We start from the raw sequence: 25,166 nt of genomic DNA, 5'->3' as shown, positions 1-25,166 counted from the left end.
ACACGTGGGTATCTCCTTCTCATACTTTTTCTGTTTGTGTTATACTCCATCATTATTGTGATTTTGGGGTCTTGATGGTTTGAGTTGGAGCTTTAGGTGAGTGTTTATGAATTTTGTGAGTTGAGTTTCAAATTATTTCGTTTTTTGATGTGAATACTGGCTGAAAATTGTGATTTTTTAAATTTTATTTGCTCTGTTCTGGTTGAAACTTGAAACTGTCAATTCCTTGATTCATACTGTGTTTTTAATACTGATGGTCCCTGAATATTGTTGATTTTCCATGTGCTATCCAAGAATAACTAAATCATTGATTTCTCTTTTTATTTTAACATACATTTGCAAATGGGTTGTTTGGATCTCTATTATTTAAGGAAATGAAGTAATTGGATTATTTTTCTGAGTCACTGTTTTCGTTCTTCTCTCAATTGATTTGGGGAAAAAAGCATGTTATTTTTAAAAAATTATTAATCGACTCTACTTTGCCCTCTACCTGTTTGTGAAAATTACGATGAAACATCCTCTTTCATTTTAATTTCTGTCACTTTACTTTGCAGTATGAGTGTGTACAAATATTTTGATCACTAAATGAGTTATTTGTTATGCTATGTTGCAGACAAATAGAATTTAAGCAACATTGGATTTCATGTGCTGAACTGAATTGCAGAACTACTTCACTCACATTCTGGAAGATAACTTAAAGGTGACATCTGATTCAGTGTTTCAGCTCTCCTAAATGCCCCGTCTTTTGAGTTGGTTTCTTTGCGAGTATCACTCACCTTTGGATATGCATAATGCCTCTTGCTCCTTTTAATCGAGGTACTTGCATAATGTTTGAATAAACAAAACATTTATAGCACAAATGGATTTAGTTATCTGACTGGAAGGGCATTGTAACTTTCAAGAAAAGGTTTTTGTTTTTCTATACGATTGTTATTGGTCGAAGAGAAAGGTATGTACTATGGACTACTTGCCTCTCGAAATGCATTCGATATTTTCACCAAATCAATATATTTTATTATACCTAAGTAGTAAATAAGATGAAAGATTACAATAGTTAATTAAGGACTAAATATTCGCTTAAATGTGTTTAAGATTCAGGGTAGAGAGTTTAAACCGACATGAATTGATTGAACAACTTTCCAAGACAATTTGCAAAAGCATCAGGCACCATTTGTTTTTTTACCGACGGTAGAGAAAGTTTGTCTCTTCAAAGGTGTCGCAAGGGAAATTCTATTGCTTTTGTTAAGATGATTTTCATGAAAGGGTGTCAATGGTTGTAGTAAGGAAAAAAATTGAAGGCCAATGAGGCTTAATTACATTGACTTCTATATACAATCTAATTTTTTGACTGTTCCTATGTGACTGTGGTCTAATTGCTGAATTTGCAGGTTGCAAATATGAAGGCTGAGTACATACCTCCAAAAGAGGATATAATATTGCATAACGAATCGACTTATACATAATAAAGTCAAGGGAGGTGAAAATGATTGAATATGAAATGAAGAATGAACAAACTGTTTGGACTTCCAAATCTAGAGATATGATTGGAGAAGTAAGAGCATTTTGTTGTAGGTAACATGTATCGAATCAACATATTTTCGTAGCTCAAGAAGATCAAAACGAGTAATTTGATTAAAGGAATAAACATCAGACTAGATATAAAGAAATTCCTTTAGGCTAGTACAAATACCCTGTAAAGATATTTCCACTGGTCAATTTAGAGTTGAATCTATATGGTATGCCAATGTTTTGGAAATTGTTGCATCATAAGAAGCTCAAGGCTTAAGGCTTGGAGATCTACTTAATGGAGGTTGGTAGGATTATGGTGATCCGAACATGTATATTTTTGAAGTTTCGATGGCAACGGAGAGAAGAATGAGATGGGAGATAGAAAAAAGAACTTTTGAAGTGCAATGTTGTTTCTTAAACTTTTCTCCTTTGCCCTAACACAGGTCTCATCCTTCTTAAATTGGAGTAGCTCATTTAAAGATGCAACTTTTCTAGAAATGTCATTCATTCACAACATAAATGTGTGTTGCTAAACTCATGTTGTGTGAATATATTTGTGATTGTAATTTAAAGTATGAGCTAGAGCTCGACATGAATAATGCATGCTACATTTTTTTGGAATAATGTGAGAATCTGGAAATTATTTTTTGGTCCCATATAATATATCAATTCTATGGTAGTTAGTATTATCAAAGCTTGAATTACTTTTATAGTTGTGAGATTGTGGTATGCATTAGTTATGTGTATACTATTTTAGTTCCTTTTTATCTTACATTAGTTATGTGTTTCCCAACAAGTTCTTTCTCATATATTTCAAAAAACAAACTCTCCCACGAATTTCTCTTTTATTTTTTCTTCATTCTTTCGACCCGTGATTCTTTGTCTTGTGTTCTTTTCTCTTCTTTTTTTTCTTCAGAAATTGAAAAATATATCTCCAATGATATGCACAATAGTTCTTTTAATTAAGGTATGCATATTTATTTGATTTTGAGGTTTGTTTGCTGATTTTGATTTTGTTTAAATCTTTCAAAAAATTTATTGTTTAGTTGAGTAGTAACTTCTGCAATTTCATTAGGGTTTTCAATTAGGGTTTTGGATATTAAAAACCTGGAGATCCCTCTCTAATGGCCTAATCTAAAAGGATTGTATACAACTTAATCATCAATTGTCTATCTATTTACATCTTTTAATCTATTTATTACTCAAGAAATGATAGATAATGCTGAATCGGCGACTGAAATGACGGAAGAGAGATGATTTAAGTATATACATGATCCAATCCATATGCAAAATATTTCTCAAGTTCAGAACAGGACGATAGGATCTTCGTCTATCAGTGGAGAACTTGAAAAAGAATGACGAAGACCAAATAGTTGATGAAAAGGTATTTTATTATATTAGTGAAATTTTAAGTTTATTGAATATATTATCATTACAATATTTGCATGTTCAGTTGAAATCGTTAAAAAAAATTCAAAATTTCTATTAGAGTAAAATATCTGTAACAATTGTCTTTGTATTAAAAGTTAAAAAGTATGCGTATTGATTTAAAATAGTGTGGTTACTGTTGGTGGATTATATGACATTTTTTATGTGGGTATTATATTTCTTATTCCTTTTCTGCTTATGTTTGTGGACGGTTATTTTTTTATATTAAACCACATATTTGGATATATATATATATATATATATATATATATATTCTTTTTTCTAGTTATGAACATTGTAGAGTGTTGTTTGGATTCGTTCAATTAAAGATGCATATTTATTTTATCTAGATGTATTCATTTTTAACATTGTTGGTGTTATATCAGTTGTATTATACTTTATTATTTGATGTTTTGTATTCATTATAGTACATTTATTGTATTTGTGTTGTGCGGTTTCCAGGTTACATATTACTTTATTAATATTCTCTTTATATTTTGTATTTCATGATTTTTAAGAATATTGATTGTATTTCTATTGTGTTTGCCCTATCTTGTTTATGGGATTTCAGATTTGTGGTGATTTTGGATATTGTTGATTTTGATATTATCTTAGTCAAAACTTGGTTTTCTCTTTATTATGTTGTATTTAATTGTAATACTAAGTCTGTAACTCCTGGAATTCGGGAAAGAGAAAAATTAGAATGGAAAGGGGTACAAGCCTAAGCAGAGCTAAAATTATATTTTTCATCCAGGCTAGTAAACTAGTAGAGCAAGGTTGTTTAGCTTATTTAACTCATGTTAGGGATAATGAGATTGAAGCTACATCCATTGGGTCCATTCCCGTGTTGTCTGATACGCTCAGATTTACTTCTCATAAAGAAGTAAAAGCGGTCGCATCAAGTAAAGAACCCAACTAGTGAGGTTGGGATCGTTCCCACGAGGAAAATGGTCTAGAATTAACTTTATTCTATTATTACTTCTATTTAGTCAATTTATTTCCAAAAAACAAATAACTAAAGAGGGTTTTGATTAATAAAATCAATTAGCTAAATTAAATTAAACAAGTGACAAGTTCAAGTATTGGAGTGTAATCAAGTAGTGAGAGTAACTAGGGCGTAAGTGTTTCCCACAGGCTCCTAACTCGGTAATTATAACTATAACAATCCTTTCCTAGTGTCTTGCATGGAAAGTGATAAGTTAGGTATATCTAAATCCTTGGTCCGACATCTAGAGAATCTCACTCCGCACCTTGGTCCGGCTACGTGTGTTTCTTTACTAAACCTTATCTTTACCTCATATTAAGTATCATATTCGATATTTGACTAAGTTGTTACTTCGTACCAACCAGTACTATCCTATTAGATAGAATACACTAAATCTATGTTGATAATTATTTTTCTATTATCTACCTCCTTGATCCGGCAAAGAGCAATATGACAAGTTCTAATGTTGGCCATCCGTTAAAAAGACTTTTAAGCAAAAGAATTACCAATACATGCAAGACACTATTCTAGAATTGTTATTTTAGCTAGATTTTACCTTTTTATTTACCCATGGTTCCACAACCCTAGCACTCACTCTCCATTTACCCTATTCCAAACAAAAAGATATTCAATTATCCCCAATGCATAAAATAATAAAAAATAATAGAGTGGTAGGTGAAGCAAACCTGAGGCACAAAGCGCAGTCGATCAATAAGCTGGTGGGTCTGGTGTCCCAGAACCCACTCCCTCTGTAGTTTGGACACCCTCAGTAGTGTCCTCAACATCAACAACATCCTCAGAAATGCCTCTCCCAACTATCACAGCACCATCAGTAGTGATCTTCTTTACCTCAACAACTCTGGAGCTAGACGCCCCAGCAGCCAACTCAATAGCCCTCAACTGACGGGCCTCCTCATCAGCAATGAGGCTCTCCTCGCAGCCTCCAACTCTCAGCGCTCCCTCTTCTGTGCCCTAGACTCATCCTCATTATGACCTCTACGCCTCTTGTCATGCTCTCGTGGTGGAGGTGGTGCTGTTGCAGCAGTGGATAATAAGGCCTCTAAAATAGTATCCTCTGCGGGCTATGTAGAAGGGGCCTCAGACTCGGGCACCCTAGCCTCTAGAATCATTTCCAGGTCTTCTCTCAGACTCTTTACAACATCCTCAAGGATCTACACGTCCACCGGAAGGGCTGCCCAGGCTAGCACACGCAACTCAAAAGCATCCAGAAGCTGATGAAACACTATGATCTTCCTCTCCGTGTGCTGGGCCATCTTCCGCTCCATACGCTCCTCTGCCTCAGCAATAGACCTCTCCATCCAAGGTTGGATGTGATGCAAAAGAGTGGCCATTTGGGCTTGAAGTTTCTGGAACCTAGCAAGTGGGACCAGAGTGGCGGAGGGAGTCGAGCGGGAGGAGCGTAGAGCGGTGCTACCACCCCGGATAGACTCAACTGGGGTGGTGTCAGTAGGCTTAAATATACCTGGGTAGCCGCTTGGGCTTTCTCTATAATGTCCGCCAGGTTCTCACTAAGCAGAGTTACCTTCGGGCGGGGCCCTCTGCCTGGGGACAACTCATTGAGCTCATCCTTGATAAGACCTATATCAAGAGTATCCAACGGGGTCTTGATCTGATCAATGTGCCAAATAGGCACACCTGCGGACCTGCACAAAGCAAACACCATGCATGGAAATGGGTAAGTAGTAGTGATCATGAAGGCCCTCTCGTGCATGACCGCCTGAAGAAGCCAAGCGAAGTCCACCAAACCCTGTTATCATCGCCGCCATCAGAACTGATCCCAAGTGACAAAATTTTCTGTAGCACTGGGGGCAAAGGCAGTGGCGGACTATCAACCACAAAAACTTAGCTGTGAAGGTCAGGTTATCCTTCTTTATGGCTCCCTTTGGCTCAAATACCCAATCAGCAGCCTCTCCATCAACAGATAAGTATCGGGCAATCCACCTCTTGGTGGTCTCTCTCAACTCTAGCTCACACAGGAACTATCCATCTTTAACCAATTTCCACCGGCAGTGAAACTCAGCACTGAGAGGAGTTCAGTTGGCATCAACCTCGTTTGCCGTAGACTCGGATGTGCTTTAGCGGGGCCTGTTTGGCGGGGGCAGTCCACCTGTCTATCTGGGCTTGGAGAGTCGCCACATACGAGGCATATAACTCTCTGACCAATTCCTTACTGTATTGTCCCACATCGCGAACCGTCCATTCTAGCTGATGCCTGGTGAAGAGGGCATGGATTGCCGGCATGGTGGGGAGACTCCCCGTGAGGATCCGCCTCTCCAGTGTAAGGGTCCGAGTCATAACCCCCTTATCATTCGGCAGCTTGGCGTCAGAGTACACCTGAAACTTTCCCTCAACACACCATCGGTTGTTCTGGTCGGCAACCAAGGCAGGGACTCTAGTTAGTGGTGCTGGAGTGGAATCAGCATCATCGGCCTCATCAGACTAGGCTGACTAAGATGTAGTGGCTGGAGCAGAATCCTTCCCAGAACTGGAGACTTCTTCTGAACCTGGTACTTCCTCAGAGCCGGAAGCATCTGGAGTGTGTATCAGACTTAGAAGGTGTGACGGTCAGTATGTGTTCCTCTTCAGACTAGGAGGCAGTGACTACGTTGGGCGCCACCTTAGTGGGGGTGGCTCTGGTGGTACGTGTAGCCCTTGCAGGAGTGACACTGCCTAGGGGCACGTATTCGGGGTTGCACTCATCGTTAGAGCCAATGACCAGTCGGTCAGATGGGGCGACGAACTTTGAGAGACCTCGTGCGTACACGCAATCTAGCTTTGGTTCCATAAATGTTAGTACTTCTAAAGAACAACAATCAGTACCAGTAGAAACAAACAAGACATGTATAGAAGAAAACAAAAACGGAAAACCAAAATTGAAATGGTATTGTTGTAGTTTCTGTGCTGGACGACGGTCCAGTTTGCGGTCCGTCGTGAGCATGAAGAACCGTCATGATGGTCCGTCATGAAATACTTAAGAAAATTTATTGGAGACTCTCTAAAGAATGTCTCTAACAATCATGACAGTTGTGCAGGACAGACCGTCGAGAGCATGGTGGTCCGTCATAGAGGTCCATCGATGGACACTTAGAAAATTTTTTGAGACCCTGAGGAATAGGGTCTCTAACAACCATGACGGTTGTGTAGGACGAACCGTCGAGAGCACGACGGTCCATCGTAGGATACTTAGAAATGATTTTGAAACCCTTACGAATAGGGTCTCTGACAACCATGATGGTTGTGCCGGACGGACCGTCGAGGGCACGACAGTCCGTCGTTGGACACTTGGAGAAAATTTTGAGACCTTTAGGAATAGGGTCTCTGACAACCATGGCGGTTGCACGGGATGGAAAGTTGAGGGCACGACGGTCCGTCGTAGAGGTCGTCGATGGACACTTAGAGAAAATACATAGGAATTGGTGGGACGGACCCCATGATGGTCCGTCGAGGGCACAACGGTCTATCGATGGGGTCTCTTTATGTCTTTCAGTGATATAACTTGGGATGCCTCAATCGTCCCTTAAAATTCTAATTGAAAGAATACTTATGAAACCACAATTTCTAACCCAATGACCCATCATACTAGCAATTGTAAGGCAATAGTTTCTTGAGTTTTAGCATGCCAATTTGGAGGATTATCAACCTAGGTCAGAAACAATTATCAGAAACATACACCCCCATTTTATTTACTTAATACAACACCCCATTCTGTTTACTATGTGAAGGGTCTTAAGGCATGTAGGATTAACGTGGGGGAGTTCGTAGCATGCAATAGGGGTCAAATTTCGAAGATCCAACATTCAGAATCAAGCATGTAACATGGGAAAACAACAAAGAAATGTAGATGATTTAGAGATCAGAACCACATACCTGATATTTGGAGAAGATGAAAACAAAGTAAGGAACACAACTCTGGTGATTAGCAGAAGAATAGTTGACTCCGACCGACAGATTACTTTAAGAATCAAGGAGATTGGAAGAGGGAAGATTAGGGGAATTTGGGAAGGGATGGGGAATCTAATGTTTTGGGAGAGGAAGACCGTGTTAGGGAGTTGAAGAGGGAGTAAATGGGGGAACTAAGGGAAAGAATTGGTTAGAATGAAGAGGTGGTAAGTTAAAAGGTTTAAAAACTTTTAATATTCGCCGGTCAGGTCAGGACGGGTTTACGGTTAATGATCCGACAAGTCCCCGTCGAAGGTCTGTCACTGGTGTGATGGTCCGTCATGGGGTCCATCACAGGTGTGACGGTACATCATGAGTGACATAATTTTGAAAAAATGGAAAAACTTACCTGGGCACGATGGATGCTTGCAACGGTCTGTCGCAGGCGTGACAATATGTCGATGGGTCCGTCAATGAGTTTTGCAGACCAATTTTCTGGTGATGTGCTACCTGCAAATTTAACACCCATGAAGCTATTCTTTTTGTATCATCTGGACACTTTTTGGAAACGGACCCTAAACTACGCTCTAGCCAATACTTCTAACAAAAAAAGAAAATCAACGAAAATGCAATTATTACTATAAAGTCATAAAAAACCTATTGTTGGCTTAGAGGATACAAATTAGGTTGCCTCCCAACCAGCACTTGATATTACATAGCGGCACGATGGAGGACACTTGATTACTCAAACTTCATCAAGATGGTATGCCTCAATCACTTCATTAGCTGTTTCAACATGCCCCAGATAGATTTTGATTCGTTGTTCGTTCACCTTAAACCGCACACTCTCCTTGTTTTTCAACTCAACCGCTCCGTGAGGGAATAGTTGGGTGATCAAGTAAGGGCCAGTCCATTTGTACTTGAGTTTGCCTGGAAACAAGCGCAGCCTAGAATTGAATAAAATCACCAAATCCGCAATCATAAAATCGTGTTTCTCAATCTTTTGTTCATGGTACTTTTTCATCTTTTCTTTGTAGAGAGCTGAACTTTCACAAGTTTTTAGGCGAAATTCATCGATCTCATTCAACCCATTTATCCTCTGCTCTGAAGCCTCATTCCAATTCATTTTCAACTTCTTCATTGCCCACATGACTTTATGCTCTAATTCAACCGGTAACTGACAAGCCTTCCCATATACAAGTTGGTATGGGGACATACCTATAGGAGTCTTGTATGCTGTCCTGTAGGCCCAAAGAGCTTCACCAAGTCTCCTTGACCAATCCGTTCTGCTAGCATTCACCATTTTCAAAAAAATCTGCTTAATCTCTGTATTTGACACCTCAACTTGCCTACTAGTTTGAGGATGGTAAGGAGTGGACACATAATGGCGAACCCCATATTTCTCCAATAATCCCTTAAACAATTTGTTGCAAAAGTGGGATCCCCCATTACTAATAATAGCCTTTGGGGTGCCAAATCGGGAAAATATATTCTTTTTCTAGAACACGGTGACACTCTTCCCTTCATTATTTGCGAGTGCGATAGCTTCTACCCATTTAGACACATAATCAACCTCTACTAGAATGTACTTCATCCCATGAGAACTCACAAAACGGCCCATAAAGCCAATACCCCACACATCAATTAACTCAATCACAAGAATGGGATTTAAAGGGAGCTCTTGCTTTCTTGAATTGCCGCCATCTCTTTGGCATCTATCATATGCCTTGGAAAACTCATGAGCATCTTGATTAATAGTTGGCCAATAGTATCCACGTCGTAAGATCTTATGAGCGGTCCGGATACCACTATGATGTCCACCTACGGGTGAAGAATGACATGTCTCCAAAACACTCAACATCTCAACTTCTGGCACACAATGCCGAATAAGCCCATCGACATAACTTCTATACAAGTATGGCTCAATTCAAAAGAACTTTTTCACATGATAATACATGAAATTTTTCCTTTGATGAAAGGACAAGTCCGGTGGGATGATATCTCTAGCCAGATAATTTGCAAAATCTGCGAACAATGGAATCAAGTCTTGAGAGACGGCCAATACAGGCTCGTCGGGGAAAGTATCATCAATTTCAATTTTGTCCCCCAACACTCTCATTGCTTCATCTTCTAAATTAGATAAGTGATCAACAACTTGATTTTCGGTCCCTTTTCTATCAATCACCTCAAAGTCAAATTCTCGGAATAGTAATACCCAACGAATCAACCTTGGTTTCGCATCTTTCTTTGCCATTAAATATCTCAAAACCGAATGATCAGTATGAACTATAACCCTAGTGCCAAGCAAATAGGAGCAAAATTTCTCAAAAGCAAAGACCACTACAAGGAGCTCTTGCTTAGTCACGGTGTAGTTCTTTTGGGCTTCATTTAGGGGTTTACTAGCATAGAAAATGGGTGAAGGATTTTTTCCCTTCTTTTCCCCAATACCACACCAAGAGCAAGCCCACTAGAATCACACATTACCTCAAATGGCTTGCTCCAATCCGGAGAAATAATGATAGGTGCAGACACCAACCTTTCTTTCAACTCACCAAATGCCTTAAGACATGATTCATCAAAATAATATTTACACTCTTTCTCAAGCAACTTGCACAAAGGATGCACAATTTTTGAAAAATCCTTGATGAACCTCTAGTAAAAACCTGCATGCCTAAGAAAGCTTCTCACACATTTGACAGAGATAGGTAGGGGAAGTCTTTCTATTACCTCGACTTTAGCTCGATCAACCTCTATACCCTTCTCTAAAATTTGATGACAGAATAATATACCCTCTTTCACCATGAAGTGACATTTTTCCCAATTTAGTACTAGATAGCAGCCTTCACACCTCATAAGAACCTCAGACAAATGACTCAAACACCGTTGAAAGGAGTCACCAACCATAGAAAAATCATCCATAAACACCTCAATAGTGTCCTCCAACATATCGGAGAATATCGACATCATACATCTCTGAAATGTGGTTGGTGCATTGCACAACCCAAACGACATTCTCTTGAACGCAAAGGTCCCATATGGACAAGTAACGGTTGTTTTCTATTGAACTTCGGGTGTAAAAGAAATCTGATTATACCCTGAATAACCATCAAGAAAACAGTACCACCCCTTTCCAGCAAGTCTATCCAACATCTGATCCATGAAGGGCATAGGAATATAGTCTTTTTTGGTCCATGCATTTAATTTCCAGTAATATATACACACCCTCCAACAAGACACCGGTCTCATTGGAACAAGCTCATTTTTCTCATTGGGGACCACATCCATTCCCCCTTTCTTAGGTACACAGTGAACAGGGCATACCCAACTACTATCAGCGATTGGATATATCACTCCAGCATCCAACCACTTAATAATTTCCTTCTTCACTACCTCTTGCATAGGTGGATTTAGACGTCTCTGATGCTCAATACTTGGCTTAAGATCAGGCATGAGTTGGATTTTATGAGAACAAATACCGGGAGGGATCCCAATAATATCCGCAATAGTCCACCCAATATCTCTTTTGAACTTTTTTAACACTTTTACCAAACTTTCAACTTGATGCACATACAAATCTGATGCAATAATAACCGGCAAAGTGTCATCTTTTCCCAAGAATACATACCTCAGATGAGGTGGTAGAGTCTTAAGTTCTAATTTTGGAGCCTCCTCAATAGACGATTTCGTGCGTGGAGATTCACGATGTTCCATATCTAACTCAAATTTCTTTGGTTTAAAATGAACATTACCTCGATCAAGTGTCACGACCAATGACCCATATTCTTCAATGCCATTACTATCAAAATTAATGATCACTGCTGCCAATGCTTCTACACCCAGATGCTCTTCAATTTGTACCTCAGATGACTCTTCAACTCTGTAGGATATAGTAGATACCGATTGGAGCTCACCACTCTACCTCACGGACCTAAAAATATTGAAGGTCACTTCTTCGTTGTTCAACCAGAATTTCATCTGCCCCTCTTCCATAAATCAAGTCTCTACCCGTAGTAAGGAATGGCCTCCCAAGAATAATAGGCACCTCAAAATTGGCCTCACAATCAAGAATCACAAAATCGGTTGGAAATATGAACGACTCCACTTTTATTAGCACATCGTGGAGTATACCAATGGGCCTTTTTACCATTCGATCAGCCATCAATAGCCGCATCTCAATGGGCTTTGGGTCACCCAAACCCAACTTCTTGTAAATCAAGATGGGTATAAGATTTATACTTTCCCCAAGATCACATAATGCTTTCGCAAAATGTAACAGCCTGGTTGTACAAGGAATGGTGAAAGCACCCAAATCTTCTTTCTTTTGCCCTAGAGATCTTGTAGCAATGGCACTACAGTGCTGCATTCTATCATCATCCTCAAAAGTGAGTGATCTTTTCTTTGTAACCAAATCTTTCATGAACTTGGCATAACCCGACATTTGTTCAAGAGCTTCTACCAAAGGGACATTAATAGAAAGCTATTATAACATCGCTATAAAACGCTGGTGTTTACCATCCTTGGTCTTTTTTACTAACCTTTGTGTGAAAGAAGGTGGTGGTATAGGCATGGGGGTCACCTTTTGGGGCATCTCAACATCTTTTATAGGTTTATCTTCTAACTCACAACTAACCTTCACCATTGTACCATCATCTCTTATCACCTTTTCTACACCAAACGTCTTAGGTGGATCAATGATTTGCTTACCACCCCGAGTAGTGATTGCCATACAATGACCATCATTTTTTGGATTTTGGATAGTGTTGCAAGAAAGAGTGTCGGGTTGCCGTGTGTTCACAGTTGCAGACATTTGGGCCATTTGCAGCTCAAGATGCTTAATCGATATTGCATGTGTATCAACTTTATGCCCTATACTTGCTAAGTGATTACTTAACTCTTTAGTGTGCTCATCACTAGCATCGAACCTCCTCCTCATTTTATGCATCATATCCTCAACTCGCGCCACACTACCTCCACCATCCCTAGGAGCAACTTCTCGATTTTGAGGTGGAACATAGGGTCCACTCCTATCATTTTTGTTACCATAGTTACCCCGATTGAAGTTTCTGTCGTGGTTGTAATTCCCATCTCAGACATAATGACCCTCGTGGTTATAAGTTCCTACCTTGGTTTCCTTGACCTTGGCGCCAATTCTCCTAATTGGAGCCTTGGGCGTTCGATCGAAAACCCCCCCGTCTAATTATTCACTACATTAGAAGTCCTCCTCACAGTAATATTCATCACTTGGTGGTGGTGGTTTAGACAAGTAGTTCACCGCATTTACCTTTTCCGCACCCCCAACAACATGTTTCAACACCAACCCAAGATCAGTTCTCATTTGAGCCATATCGTCACGAAGATAATCTGCGATAGAATTGTGTGCCGACTGGACTATGAAGGTGTTACTCCCAGTATCTGACTTCCTAGTACTCAAAGCTTTATTATTTTGGGGGATTTTCTCTAACTTTTTAACAATCTCGGCGTAAGCACGCTCCCCATATAAACCACCCGCTATTGTATCCAACACCGCTTTGTTAGTATCATCCTGTCCCCGATATAAATACTTCTTCAGAGACTCATCATCTATGCGGTGATTTGGGACACTTCGCAAGAATAAAGTGAACCTATCCCGAGAACTACTAACTGACTCTCCCGGTAGTGCCACAAAGTTGTTCACTCTGTCTTTGTGGTTTAGTTTCTTTAACACCGAGTACTAGAGTGCTAAGAAAGAATCCCTCAGTTGATTCCAAGTGAAGATTGAGTTATAGGGGAGATTAGTAAACTGGATAGCAGCCTCTCGCATCCGTGAGAGAGGAAAAACTCTTAGCCAGATTACATCCATATTCAAATTGGGCCTCCTTACACAACTTTTGCACACTACCCTTGCCTTAGCTACATGGGCATGTGGATCCTCAGAAGGTAGCCCTGAATATAAACCTCTGGTAGTGAGCATTTGCATCAGACTACTAGTTACCACAAAAATGTGGTCGTGTGGTAGAGGGGGAAAGACGAGTGGCCCATCTGTGATATTTTCATAGCCATTATAGTACCCTTGAGGGCGTGGAGCGGGAGGTTGTCTCCGTATTTCACCTTTCCCACAAATATCAAGTATTATAGGGTCACAAGCGTCAACCAATGGTGATATTTGCGGGTCGGCCTCATCACCTTGAATGCCCAAATTTTGATTCATTCTTCTTAATGTACAAACTAGTTCGGGGTCACGTTCAATTACAAGTATTCTTCTGCTCTGTGTGTTTGGCATGTAAGGAAGTTATACATGCAGGAGACAAAAATAAAAATAAAAAGTAAAATTAGGAAAATATAAAGTAAACTTCGGTAATAAGCTTTAAGTTAATCTTAAAGCCACTTTCCCCGGCAAGCGCCAAAATTTGATATGCTCAAATTTACTTCTTGTATATAAGTAAAAGCGATCGCATCGAGTAAAGAACCCAACTAGTGAGGTTGGGATCGTTCCCACGAGGAAAATGGTTTCGACTTAACTTTATTCTATTATTACTTCTATTTAGTCAATTATTTTCCAAAAATAAATATTTAAAGGGAGTTTTGATTAATATAAGCTAATAATTAGCTAAATTAAAGTAAACAAGTGACAGGTTCAAGTATTGGAGTTTAATCAAGTAGTGAGTGTAACTAGGACGTAAGTGTTCCCAACAGGTTCCTAACTCGGTAATTCTAGCTATAACAATCCTTTCCTAGTATCTTGCTTGCAAAGTGATAAGTTAGGTATCTCTAAATCCTTGGTCCAGCATCTAGAGAATCTCACTCCGCACCTTGGTCCGGTTACGTGTGTTGCTTTATTAAACCTTATCTTTACCTCATATTAAGCATCATATTCAATATTTGACTAAGTTGTTACTTTGTACCAACCGACACTAGCCTATTAGATAGTATACACTATATCTATGTTGATAATTCTTTTCCTATAATCTATCTCCTTGGTCCGGCAAGTAGCAATAAGGCGAGTTCTGACGTTGGCCATCCGTTAAAAAAGACTTTCTAAGCAAAAGAATTAGCAATACATGCAAGACACTATTCTAGAATTGTTATTTTAGCTAGATTTTACCTTGTTATTTACCCATGGTTCCCACAACCCTAGTTATGGAGTTTACTTACCTATGCTAATATTACTTACCTATGCTAATAATCATACAATTCATATTGATAACATAAGAATTCATGCACTTAGTTTTATAAGAATGAAGAAAATCCAGAAATTCACTTAAATAATTTACAAAAGTACCAACAATTGATTCTAGAAAAGTATGATCAAATACCAAAATCAAGAGTTCAATACTTAAACAACAGAACTAAAAGATATCCAAAAGTCTAACCCCAAAAACAAGGTTTTTTGAACTATTTATAATAAAATAAAACCTAATAAAAGAAGGACTCTATTTAACGCAAATCTGTCCAAAACGCGTCTGAATTGACGATCCATACTACGAACCATCATGGACACGACGGATAGTCGTGGGCTCCGTTATTCCATACTTGGCATAATTTTCTGTTGCTTTCTTCATCAAACTCTCTTTTACCCTCGATAGACAGATATGACGGACCGTTGCAAGCACGATGGTCCGTCGAGGGGTTCCGTTCGACAACACTTAAAAAATTCTTGAAATTGGGTACTGGAACTACTCTACGACAACCACGATGAATATGCAGGATGGACCTTCGTGGCTATGACGGTGCGTCATGAGCTTCTGTAGTCCCACACTTGGTCAGACTTCCCAACTTCCTTCAACAACCATTTTCATCTCACTACGATGACCTTTTAGATCCATTGCAAGGTGCGACGGTCTTCTCTAAGGTTGATTTAAGATTCGAGTATCATCACTTAAAAATTAGGCCAGAAGATGTACCAAGACAACATTTAGGACTCGTTAAGGACACTATGAATTTTTGGTTATTTCGTTGGATTGACTAATACGCATGTAGCCTTCACGAGCATGATGAATGGGGTGTTCAAGCCATTTCTAAATTCCTTTGTGATAATTTTATTGATGATATTTTGGTTTATTCGAGAAGCAAAAAGGGACATGCTAACCATCTCCGTACTGTTTTGGGTGTTGTTGGGAAGCAAAACTTAAATGCAAAATTTTCAAGTATGACATTTGGTTGAAGTCGATTGCATTTTTGGGGAATTTGGTATCAAAAGAATGAGTAAGGGTAGATCTCCAAAAAATTGAAGCAGTCGAGAATTGGGTACGACCTAGTTCGGTGACTAAAGTTAGGAGTTTTATGGTACTTGCTAGTTACTAATGCCATTTTTTAAGAATTTTGCTTCAATTGCTACTCACTTGAACAATCTGACCAAAAAAAGAGGTATTGTTTGAATGGACTAAAAAATGTGAGGAGAGCTTCAAAAAGCTTAAGACTCTTTTGACCACCGCGCCTACCTAGCATTACCAATTGAGTATGTATTTCATTATTTATTGTGATGCTTCACATTCTGGTTTGGGTGTTGTGTTGATGGAAGATAAGAATTTTATATCTTATGCCTCGCGTCAATAAAAGGTGCACAAGAGACATTATTCGACACATGATCTAAAATTGGCAGCGATGGTATTTGATCTTAAGATCTGGCGACATTATTTTTATGACATTAAATGTGAGGTATTTACTGATCATCGTAGTTTGCAACATGTTTTCACTTATAAGAATTTGAATTGAAAGAGCGAAGATGGATGTAATTACTCAGTAGATGTGACCATTCAATACCATCCGGGTAAGGCAAATGTTATGATAGATGCTTTGCATCGGAAAGCGGTAAGTATGGATATCTTAGCTTACATGAGTGGAACAAAACACCTTTTGGCTAAGGAAATTCAGAACTTAGAGTCTAAGTTCATGCAATTGGGCATTTTCGAAAGAGGTGGGTTGTTAGCTAGCATTAAAGATAAGTCCATGTTCATGGAAGAAATCAAGTTCAAGCAATTTGAAGATGGATATTTAGATGAGATTATATCAAAGATTGTGATAAGTAGGTCTCAAGGAACTACTCTAGATGCGGATGGTGTACCAACTACTAGGGTAGATTACAATGTTGAACAAATGGCTAAGATTTATGTAAAGAAGATAATGAAGTTGCAAGGTGTGCCCCTTTCCATCATATTAGATTATGGTACCCTTTTCATTTCCAAGTTTTGGAGGAAGTTGAATGATGAATTAGGCGTGCAACTCACCTTTAGTATACTCTTTCATCCCCAGACGGATGGACAATCGGAGAGGATTATTCAAGTGTTGGAAGACATGTTGAGAGGTTGTGTGATTTACTTTTAAGGGCACTGAGATAAGTTTTTCCACTATGTGAATTCTCTTACAATAACAATTATCACTGAAACATTGATATGGCATCATTTAGGCGTTATATGGGAGATGATATTGATCACACATAAGTTGGTTTGAGTCAAGAGATGTGAAAATTTAGGGTGGACTTAGTGAAAGATGCTCAAGATAAGGTAGAGCATTCAAAGTAAACTTCTAGCCGCACGAGTAGACAAAAGAAATATGCAAATCACAAGGTAAGAGATAAAGAATTTCATATATGAGAGAATGTTATTCTCAAGGTATCACCCATGAAAGTGGTAATGAGATTTGGTAAAAGGGGCAAGTTGAGTGTGCGCTATATTGGACACTTTGAGATTCTTGAACGTGTAGGACCGGTAGAGTATAGATTGACACTACCTCCTAACTTTTTCGGTGTACATCCCGTATTTCACGTGTCTATTTTGAAGAGATATCATAGCGATGGTGACTATATCATTAAGTGGGACTCAGTATTACCAGACAAAGATCTCCAATATGAGGAGGAACTGATTTCTATTCTTGATAGTGATGTTTGTAAGTTGAGAACCAGAGAGATTGATTCCGTAAGGGTTCAATGGAAAAATCGTCCAATTAAGGAAGCTACTTAGGAGACTGAAAAGGACATGCGATACAAATATCCCCAATTGTTCGTCGAATCAGGTACTATGTTCCTTTTTGGCCTACATATACTAATTTGATCACTCGGGAACGAGTGATGGGTAAATTGGCATCTATTGTAATGACCGAATATCGTCGTTATAGAAACGTCAACGGTGAAAAATTCGGCTGCAAAAACTTTTTCGTAGTATTATGATTTTCCCAACCTTGTCCAGATTTGGAGAAAATCAGAGTCATCAAGGTATTAAAAAATCTCGTAACAATTATCACATAATCGGTACGTTAAGAAATTCGTACAACTTTATGAAATTGAATTTGGATAAATACATCTTTGGGTATCTATCATACCATTAATGATATTTTTTTAGTATAGTGAGTTAAGAGTGTGCTGTGAAAAGGGAGAATTGAAACTCCCTTAAGGAGCTCACTGCCTCCCTTATGTCGTTTCAGTGGGATAGGTGTCGCTGTAGAAGATGAGACGCGGTTGGATTTGTAATATTTTTGGGCGTTTTCAATACAGAGCTCACTGGTTCAAAATGTGCCGCAGTAGTGAAATTGGTGACTCTACAGTGACACAACTACATTGGGATGGGTGTCACTGTAACGGGATGACACTTTTTGACTTTTAAAGCTAAAGAACGACTCTTGGGCGATTTTAACTCATTTTCCACCATTCTTAAGGCTAAAGGTAAGTTATTCACTCTCCGTTTTTGTTTTTTGATCCGTAGAACGTTTTAGAATGGGTCATAGTTGATAGGGAAGTGTTTCTTGATAGAATTCATGGTGGGAACAACGCCAGTTTGGCTAGTCTAGGTCATGGGTTTGACCTAGGGTTCATGAATTTGTTAGAATTTCAGTAAATTATTGATTCCCGTATATTGTTGATTGTTTGTAGACCAAGAAAAAACGGAACATATCCGAAAGGGGAAGGATCATGTTTGTTAGGGTTCCAAGCCTGTTTTGAGCTCCATCCGATCGATAGTAAGAGCCAATACCTTCATGTGCCTTTACTGTTCGTCCCGGGGAGAGTTGTTATTCATTGTGATACTCGTATATATATATGGATGTTGCAATATTGATCATAGATGTTGAATAATGAAATCATGACTTAAATGTGTTCTTGTGATGTGTGATTGAGATCGGATTGCCACGTTCTGACATGCTAACAGTTGGACCAGATTGCCACGTTCTGACATGCTAATAGTTTGGGTTTGAATTTCATGAGAGAACCAATTGTGTGATTTACCATGTGAAGAGTGTTGTTGACTCCTTATGATGATGTTGAATATGCTAATATATATACATGCTATTAAAATGTTGTTTGATTTATTTGTGTTACACTAGTGGGATAGCTATGTGACTTACCAGTACACGGTGATTGTGTACTGATTCTGCACTTGCTTTTATTTTGTTGAGTACAGCACATCTTCATGCGACTGCTGACAGACCTCGCTTAGAAGATCAGTGATTAATTCGATTTCAAGGGTGAGCTACTTAGTTTGGGCTACCATGGAATTTTCTTTGTCTATGTCCAAGGTTTCTTGATTTAGACTACTGTGTTAGTAAGTTCAATAGAATTTTTGATAGACTTGGTTATTGTTTCTAGTTTTGGTACACTAAATTTCAGATTCTAGGTTTATTTTCTGCACTGTTAGTTAGTTGTTAGATCTTGATTAAGTAATGGAACTTGACTTAGTTATTTAGCTTGCTTCCGCAACTTAAATGCCTTAGTTTTAAATTTCTTGCTTAGGTTGGATGGTAGTAACACTTCTCCCACTGAGTAGTTAGTGTAGGTGTCAATCACGAAGGTCTGAGTCGTGACAGTTTGAGTGATCATCTCTCGAGCATCAATATAGATAGTTTTGTTGAAAAACATGCTTCAGTCATATATCTATCCGATAACTTCAATGCAGTATTTATATGGTCAAAATTCGCTGCACTTTTTTGAAACTATGGACAGTAGAAGAAAGATGCCGAAGCCATTAGAGTACTAATTACAATTGGTTTTATGGTTTGAAAATAAATTAAAACAAGTTGGGGTCGTCAATGTATGCCAAAAAGGATTCCAGTTCATCATAATTGTATATCAAATAGTTTTGTATTTCATTTGTTCATCTTGTATTTAAGTTTTAACTTTGTATGTCAAAAAGGGTTAGTTCTTTTTGATTTTGTATTCATCCAAACAATATACAAACAAGGTTTGTATTCTATGTATTTGATTGTTTTGAAATTCAGTTTTTAAATCATAGAACTTTGTATTTCTTCTAAATTAGTCAATTATCACAATAATATACCTTAAATTTATATTAAACACATCATTAAGTTTTACGTTTCGTAACCATATTTGTATTCAAGTTACAAAATGTTTGTATTTGCTACTCTACTTGTAACTGTTTGATCAAAATTATATATGTGTCATTATAATTGTATTATATGAACGCTAAAATATTTGTATCCTTATCAAAATTATTTGTATGTCACCGATTATATCAAAGTTCCAGTGGCAAATTCATTCTACAAATTTGATTGTCAACGAACTTTGGACTTGTTTGTGTTTGAATCTTCTTCCCAAACAGAAAAAAATAATTGAAGCGAATGCACTTCATTAGAGATTGAGTATTATCAATTGAAACTCTAAAGTTGATATTGAAAATTTTCATCAACTAGGGGATGTTGCACTGTGTGCATTTTTTTATTTTGTAACTGATTACAATTCTAAGTGAAATGTTCCTTTTTTAAAGTATTCTCTCCCCTAAATTTCTTCTTTCTGTTAATAAATATTTGTATTCTTTCAATTAAAATAAATAATATAAACATAAATAAGATATATAATAAACTAAAATATTGACATTTTTAATAAATATTGAAAGTGTGGCTAAGGACTCCTACAAAGTACTAAAATATTGACTTTATGAATATTTTCCCTTTTTAATGATTTTAAGTTTTAAATCTGAATAAATTATACTCTCTTCGTTTCACAGAGAATGGTTCAGTTTGATTTGGTATGGAATTTGAGAAAATAAAGAAAACTTTTGAATCTTATGGTCCTAAATTAAAGTTATATCAAATGTATAAAATCGCCCTTTAATAATAAAATCGCCCTTTAATCTTGTCATGTTGAAAGCTGAAATTAAAATGTTACAAAAGAAAGAAGACGTTCTTTTTTTAACTGACTAAAAATGAAAGGAGCTCATTCTTTTTTAAACGGAGGGAGTACATATATATATGGTAGTAGACGTCCATATTACAATATAAATGCTGGATAAATATTATTAACTTTATAATATTTATTAATTTTGATTAAATAATTTTAATTTTTTAAATATAAAATAAATTATAGATATTTGTGTAGCAGTAAAACATCATGCTTGTTTTTCTTAAAAGTCCTTTATTTTCTAAAATTGAAAGACATATATAAAAATAATAATTGTTAATTGATTTGGTTGTTTTTCTCGTAAATCAAGTAAGTTATCCGAAAATATAGATATTGTTGCATTACTAATTTATGCAACAATAATTTTTAAATTGGTTTGATTTTTACAATAGTATCTATAATGTTAATCCGTATACAATTTGTCTCTCAACGAAGTTATCCCTTAAGTATGAGCTTAGTTGCTTTGAGGTTGTCATCTAATTTAAGTCTTTAAAATTTTATTAGTATAATAAAATTTTCTCAATTTTATTTATTTGTCTAATATTACTTATTTTAAGTAAATCATATATAACTCATTCTTAAAATATAGAATAATTAAATTTTGATGGCCCATAAAAATATTTCATTATGTTTGGGGAAACTTTTACATATAGAAAACATAAAATTTATATTTGTATGTTATAACAAAGTTTGTATGATTGTGCTCCATAGCAAATGTATGTATGTATGTATAAATCATTATACATATACAATTGAAGCAAATTGTATAAAATGAGAAAGAGACTTCTAAAGAGAAATATATATAAAGAAGTTTATAAAACTAAATGTATAATTATAAGTGTATAAGACGATTATATACAATTTGAACTTGTATAAACGAAAAAGGGAGAAAGGCAAAAGAGATTTGGGCAGGGAATATACAATTGAATCTAATTGTATAAAACAAGAAAATACAATTTGAATTTGAATAAAACGAGAAAGAGAGAAAGACAAAAGAGACTTGAGCAGGGAAGTATTTTTATTGTATAATTACAAGTATATAAGACGAAAAATTATGTATTTACATGTGTATATACAATTTTCTCTCGCTTTACACAATTTATACAATTTTATTGTATAAAGCGATAGAGGCGAGCGAAGGAAGCGAGCGAGTGGGTAGAATGGCGAGCGAGGATATGGGGAAAAAGGGACTGACAAACAGTTTACTATGGAACACAAATAAATCAAACACTAGCTACTATATTTATTTTATAATATGAATTTGCGATTCTATACAATTATCTCTTGTGTTTACTAACAATGGAAATTTGTATAGTACACTGATTTTTTCTTACATTTTTGGATAGAATTAGTTTATTCATATAATTAATTGGTGCTAACATAATGATAAGTTACTTTAAAATTGAAGTAGGACCCATAAAATCGAAGATAAAGTTTAAGAGAAAACATGGCAGCAGCTTTATTGAGGTCTAACTCGTCGGTTGCTCCTAAAGTTGGCATGATGTTTCAGTTAGACATCTTAATTAAGTGATGTTCATTTTAAACACCTAATCTAAAGTATCAGTGTGTTATTTTGATACTTTTTTAATATCAACTAAAATATACAATGTATATATTATACTTGCAAATAATATGTAAAGTGACAAATTAAATAATGATATTTGTCATTTCTGTCAAAAGTAATTTTAATTTATTAAATATTAAGTAAAAATAAAAATTAACCAATAAATTAAGGACTCATGACCCAAAAATAAAATTTAAATCAATAAAAAAAAATCACCCCCAGCCACAACGTTGTCTTTTCCTACCCTATTCCTTTTGCAGAAAATAGCCCACAGCGCCACCGCGGGTTGTCTTCTTTAACCACTCAAACACACCAAATCTTCCCCCCCCCCCCCAAAAAAAACCCCCTCCTAATACAAACAAATATCTGAACTTCTTCTTGGGGTTTTGTTAAAATGAGAATTCACAATTCATTGAACATCTTGTTGTAAGATAACATGAATATTGTACTTAATCTTAGTGCACTGTTGATTTTAGTATCTAGGCGTAATCCGTCGGTGGCCACCTAAAGTTGACAGAGATTTTCACTTATCACTTTAATTAGATTTTATTCATTTTGACACCTCATGTCATACCCCGTAATATCTTTTTGACTCTTCTCAAAAAATCAGCCAAATGTGTAAGGTATGTATAACACGCTCGCTGATGACATGTCAAAGTGACGAATTAAATAAAGATATGTGACATAAATGTCAAAAATAATATTTCAATAATGAATTTTAAATTTTAAAAAATGGGCAGTCACTCAATTGACATATGTCATTTTTAAAGCTTATATATTTTTTTTAAAAAAACTATCATATATTATCTTCTATGGCACACACACACCCCCCCCCCCCCACCCCACAACCACCAATTACCGACCCCCTTTCCCCCCACCCGATCCCCAAACTCCTCCCCCATCCAAACTATTTTCACCATCAGCCCCAACCCTCGAACTCCCTCCACTCCCTTACTCAAATCGTTTTATTGGTGAAATCCTTTCTTTTAAGTTTATAATTAGTTCTTCTCTTAAGAACTAAGATACAAAATTCTGTTGTTTAATCTTTCTCAATTTTTTTTCTCTACTATTTCTATGTTTTTTCATAAATCAAATTAATTATATCTTGATCTACTATAATGATTTTTTTGTTTTAACTAATTAACACAATCAAATCTACTTTTCCATGGAAGGAATTTAAGTTTTGGGAGATGGTGGTTAAAAATGGGGGAAAAGATTAAAAAAATAAAAACAAAAATGAATAAATAAGTTTTTCACGCGCTAGTAGTGAATGTATCTCACTCGCTATGACATGTCAGCAAAAAGTGTCAAACTGACACAACGAGGCATGACATGAGGTGTCTAGAATGAACAAAAATTGATTAAAGTGTCTAAGTGTGCCAACTTTAGGTGGCCACCAATGGATTAGGCCAATTACCTAACATTAACAAGAACTAATGACCTTCGTTATATCACCTGTTTTCGAAAAGAAAAATTATCTCCTGTATTCGGAAAGAAAAAATATTTATCTCCTATATTGGATGGGGTTTCAGAGTATTCAACAGCTAAAACTTTTGCTCTTAATTTTTTGGTGATTTAATTCCTTATGTCATTTTTTACTCTTCCCAATTCAACAGGTAAAATTTGTTTTTGAAACTTTAAAAAAAAAAATTGGTCATTTGATAGAGAATGGAAGATCTTTTTTAATTCAAGAAAATCTTTTAGCTTAATTTAAACGAATTCACACCGTCATTTTTTTTAGAAGCCTTCATTCATAATTAATGAAATTTAACATGGGAAAAATGGTGACTTAAAAATAGGAAAGAAGAAAAAAAAAGATAATAAAAAATTAACTAAATATCATTTATGCACTAGTCACTGGGTTAATCTCACTCATTAAGCCATGTAAGCAAAAGGTGTCAAAATGATATAGCGAAATCCTACCTAAAGTATCTAAAATGAACATCATTGAGTTAAAGTGTCTAAGTGAAATATGGTACCAACTTTAGGGGGCCACCAATGGATTAGCCCATTTTTTATTAAAACTGCAGTAGGGCCCATACTTTGAAGATAAAGTTGAAGTGCACAGAGAATGAAATAGGAGTCTAGTCTTTTTGCATGTCTTGAAAAAGGTACAATAGATTTGTAGCAAAATAATCATCAAATACCGAGAATGCCCCTATGCCAAACAAGCATGTTGACAGAGAGGAGCTTGCTTGGTTTGTCCTTCATAAGTAATAAAGAACGCTGAAAGTTCTTCAGTTAGATAAACTACAAATTGCTAGGAAAGAATTTATTCAAGTTATGTGGGTATATCAGTGAAAGAGATAATCAAGTAAGAGCAGGCATGGTCAAAGTTGTTGCAAATATTTTACATTTGCGTCCTGTCATTCATATCTATGTGTCATGAAGAACATCGACTCTTCAACTATTTGTATATATCTACTTCTCCGCGCTCATACATTAGTACTACTTGTTCCTACAAGTTATTGAAAAGAGAACACATCAAAAACAGTCGAAAACAAGTATCTTTTGTTGTTTATCAAGATCAATTTTCATCTTTAGCAATGTAAAATTGTACCTAAAGGAATGAAAATCAGATAATCTGAAATCAATCATTTTTCATGATTTAACATGTTGTTCTGTTTTTAGCTCAGTCATTTACCTCACTCAACAACAATGCTAAAGTGAGCACCTATCCA

At 36.6% G+C, this 25,166-nt stretch overlaps 1 long non-coding RNA gene across 1 annotated transcript; it reads left to right on the top strand.

Moving 5' to 3' along the window:
* Positions 1 to 19,466, top strand: LOC104644594 (uncharacterized). Its single transcript, XR_011212469.1, has 4 exons — positions 1 to 96; positions 614 to 816; positions 1,389 to 2,893; positions 19,189 to 19,466. It is a non-coding gene; the product is annotated as an uncharacterized lncRNA (long non-coding RNA).
* Positions 19,467 to 25,166: the final 5,700 nt, after the last annotated feature.

This window comes from Solanum lycopersicum, chromosome 11, assembly GCF_036512215.1.
Source record: "Solanum lycopersicum chromosome 11, SLM_r2.1".
Taxonomy (NCBI): Eukaryota; Viridiplantae; Streptophyta; class Magnoliopsida; order Solanales; family Solanaceae; genus Solanum; species Solanum lycopersicum.
This window is presented reverse-complemented; position numbering and strand designations above follow the sequence as displayed.